Source organism: Nannospalax galili, unplaced genomic scaffold, assembly GCF_000622305.1.
Source record: "Nannospalax galili isolate Female #2095 unplaced genomic scaffold, S.galili_v1.0 scaffold809, whole genome shotgun sequence".
Taxonomy (NCBI): Eukaryota; Metazoa; Chordata; class Mammalia; order Rodentia; family Spalacidae; genus Nannospalax; species Nannospalax galili.
The window spans coordinates 2,516,016-2,520,252 of NW_008360015.1; positions in this window are offsets into that span (position 1 = coordinate 2,516,016).

Below are 4,237 nucleotides of genomic sequence, written 5' to 3' on the forward strand. Positions count from 1 at the left end.
CTCTGCAGCATTGCATGACATGGGTGCACTCACATACATGCAGGCAATATACTCATACACAAAATAAAAATAATAAATTAAACAAAATAAAACCAAGGATCCGAGTGCAATCAATTATAACTAGTAATAATCAGATATATACAGATGAGAGATGTATGCACCAACATCTCAGTGTTATTAGCAAAAACAACGAGTCTCTGTAAGAAACAGTATATTTTAAAATGAAATGGAGATCTTTTTTAGTTAAAAGTTCATTCAGTTTTATGTCTTATAGAGCTTATACTGAGTACAATAATGTATAACTGTATTAATTCAACACTGTGAGCCTAAAAATTACAGCCTACTTTTGAAAGAGCTGTATCTTTGCTCTGGAAACTGTTATTGAGGATGTTAAAGCTGTAATGAAATACTTCTTTTAAAAAAAAATTTAAAAAATTTTTTTAAAGTACATAAGGAAACCAAGCATGATGGTGCATGTTACAATCCTGGCACTTGGGAGGCTGATGCAGGAGGATTTTGAGTTTGAGACCAACCTAGACTACACAGAGAGAAGTTGCCTCAAAAAAAGCAAAACCAAAAACATCTCTACATACACCCTCCAAAAATTTTTCTAAAACAACAATAATCAATTCCCCCAAATTACAAAAACAAAATTCCATAAAGATGTCATTTAAGAGATGAGCATGCTTGCCTGTTCATAAATTCCTTCCAGTCAGGAACACTTGAAGTTACTGCTGGCCATGTGTTGAGTGCACTGCTGAGTCTGTTTTGTTTATAAAATATTTTATTTGTTATTTTTATTTTATGTGTATTAGTGTATTGCCTGCATGTGTGTAAGCGCACCTGTGTTCTGAAATGCCCATGGAGGTCAGAAGAGGGCACTGGATCCCCGGATCCCCTGGAACTGGAGTTACAGATGGTTGTTAGCTGCCATGAGGAGTGCTAGGAATCAAAGCCAGGTCTTCTTCAAGAGTAGCCAGTGCTCTTAGTCACTGAGCCATCTCCCCAGCCCCCTTCCTTCCTCCTTCCTTCCTCCTTCCTTCCTTCCTTCCTTCCTTCTTCCTTCCTTCCTTCCTTCCTTCCTCTATTATTATTATTATCATTATTACTGTTATTATTATTTATTTATTTATTTTGGTCTTTTTGAGATAGGGCCTCCCTGTAGTCCCAACTGGCCTGAAACTCACTAAGTAGACCAGGTTGACTTTGATATCACAGAGATCCGCCTGCCTCTGCTTCCCAAGTTCTGGGATTAAAGATGTGCCACCACACCTGGCTTATTCTTTTTTTTTTCTTTTAAAAAATATTTTTGGTTTTTAACCATGTCAAGATAGAAAAATTCTAGTTGGATAATTGTGAATTTTAATAATAGCAAAACACACTATTTAGCAGGGTTAATCTCTGCTTACTCTTAATCTAAATGCCAGTAAATTTAACATTTCATAGTAATTCTTTAGTGTGAATGATGGACTGAGCCACAATAACTTCTCTCCTCTCAGGCACCAAATTTAACTCCATTATGGATTCTGGATCTTGAAAAGCAAATGACTTTTTCATCCTAATGTTATCCTATAACAATTGAAATTTCTGGAAAGTAGTAATTAGGGTTTTGAGACAAAGAAGCAAGATGCAACAGTATCTCCAATTTATTTATTTTATTATTTATTTTATTTCATTTTGTGTATGCATGTATTGCCTGCATGTAGGTAAGTACACCTGTGTCTTGCAATGCCTAAGAAGGTCAAAAGAGGCTGTTGGATCCCCTGGGACTGAAGTTATGGACAGTTGTTAGCTGCCATGTGGGTGCTGGGATTCCAACCCAGGTCTTCTGTAAGAACAACCAGTGTTCTTAGCCGCTGAGCCATCTCTCCAGCCCCTCCCTCCAATTTTATTTCTTTTTTTAAATAAAATATTTTATTTGTTATTTTTATTTTATGTGTATGAGTGTATTGCCTGCATGTGCACCCATGTTGTGCAATGCCTGTGGAGGTCAGAGAGGGCGTCAGATTCCCTGGAACTGGAGTTAACCAACCAGTTGTTAGCCCCTACATGGATGCTGGGAATGGAATCTAGGTCCTCAGCAAGAAGGTATCAGTTCTGCAAGAGCAGTCAGTGCTCCTAACAGCCCGTTTTATTGTTGGTTAGACAGGGTCTCCCTGTAGCACCAGCTGGCCTGGAACTCACTGTGTAGACCAGGCAGGCCTTGAACTCACAGAGATCAGCCTGCCTCTGCCTCCCAAGTTCTGGGACTACAGGCATGCACCACCATGCTTGGCCCCAATTTTATTTCATTTAAGTAGTCTTCATTAATAATATTCTCTTTAGGTGCTGGAGGGATAGCTCAGCAGTTAAGAGCACTGGCTGCTCTCACAGAGGACCCAGGTTGGGTTCCCAGCACTCACGGCCAACAACCATCCATGATTCCAGTTCTAAGGGATTTGATGCCCTCTTCTGACCTCCACAAACACTACACGCAAATTGTGCACTTACATACATGTAGGCAAAATACTAAATACACAAAATTTGAAAATGTTCTCTTTAATGTGTTGAAACTGTGTGGGGAACATATAGCAGCTACGACATTACTTAAAAAAAAAAGATTTTGGACTGGAGAAATGACTCAGTGGTTAAGAGCCCTTCCTGCTCTTGCAGAAGACCCCAGGTTCAGTTCCCAGCACCCACATGACAGCTAAGAACCATCTATAACTCCAGTTCTAGGGGTTTTGAGGTCCCCTTCTGACCTCCATGGGAACTGCATGCAAGGGTGCACTTACATATATGCAGGTAAAACACTCATACACACAAAATAAAAATAAATAGATCAAAAAACAAAAAACAAAGAAAAAAACCAAGAGCTGCAAAATAAGGCTATTCTTCAATGAGAAAAATGTAAATGTCATTCCTGAGATCATATACTCTGTCCAGTATCTTCCCTTGAGATAACCAACAAATTTCCACATGAAACAGTTAAGTGAGTATGGTCAATTTCACTCTCTGAACAAAATATTTCCAGAAGTCAATTATTTGATGAGCTTTCTTTAATAAAATTAACAATTTTCACTGCACTTCTCAACACATTCCTTAGATTTGGTGGTATTTCTTTGGATACTAACACTTCTTGGTAAGTAAAACAGTGATTCCAGAAAATGTTGTTATGGGTTACTTCTAGTAATTTTGATTTATTAAAAATTTTTTTTTTGTTATTTTTGAAACAGAGTCTGTGTGGCCCCAGCTGCTCTGGAATTGGCTATGTAGACCAGGCTGCCCTCAAACTCACAGTGATCTGACTGCCTCTGCCTACTGAGTGCTGGGATTAAAGGCATGCGCCACCATGCCTGGCTTAAAATTTTTTTATGTGTATGAGTGATTTGCCTGCATGCATGTGTGCACTACCTACAGAAGCCAGATGAGGGCATCAGATACCCTGGAACTGGAATTATGGGTGCATGTTAGCCACCGTGTGGGTGTTGGGAACTGAACTCAGGTCCTCTGCAAGAGTAGCCAGTGCTCTTAACCACTGAGCCATCTCTCCAGCTCCCCTAATACTTTTTTTTTTAATCGTTTGAGTGTTTGCCTCCATGTATGTATGAGAACCACATGTGTGCAGTACTCATGGAGGCCAGAAGAAGACATCAGATTTCCCTGAAGCTGAAGTCACAGGTGGTTGTATGCCACCATATGGGTGCTGGGAAGTGAACCCATGCCCTAGGCAAAAGCAGCCAGTGTTCTTTACCACCTAGTCATCTTTTCAGCCCCCCTGAAGTGCTGTTGTGTCCCTGGGTAGGCATGAACTACTAATCTTTTAGTCAGCAGCAGCAGCTGTGTGTACTAACTCATAGTGCCACAGAGACACCTAATAATTTTTCAAGAAGTCTTCTATATCGTCTGGTCTTTGCTGCTCCATCACATGAGATTCCTTTACAATTTTTATTTATTTTACTTTATATTGACTAACCATACATTTTTCAAATTTGGCTAGTAAATTGAATCCAATTATATGTGAACCTAAATTGAAACAACAGAAGAGATTCTCCACAACATCATCTTGCCTCACATATCTGACATAAACCAAGAACACCAGACAACTTGCAGTATTAAACTTCTCATTGAGCACGGTCACAGAGGCTATACCAGATTATATCCATACAAAAAGCTTTGCTTCCAAATGTGCTGCAATAGTATTGCTTCAGCAAGAGAGTGTGCTAAGTTACTAAGAGGGTAGTTTTTAGCTTATCAG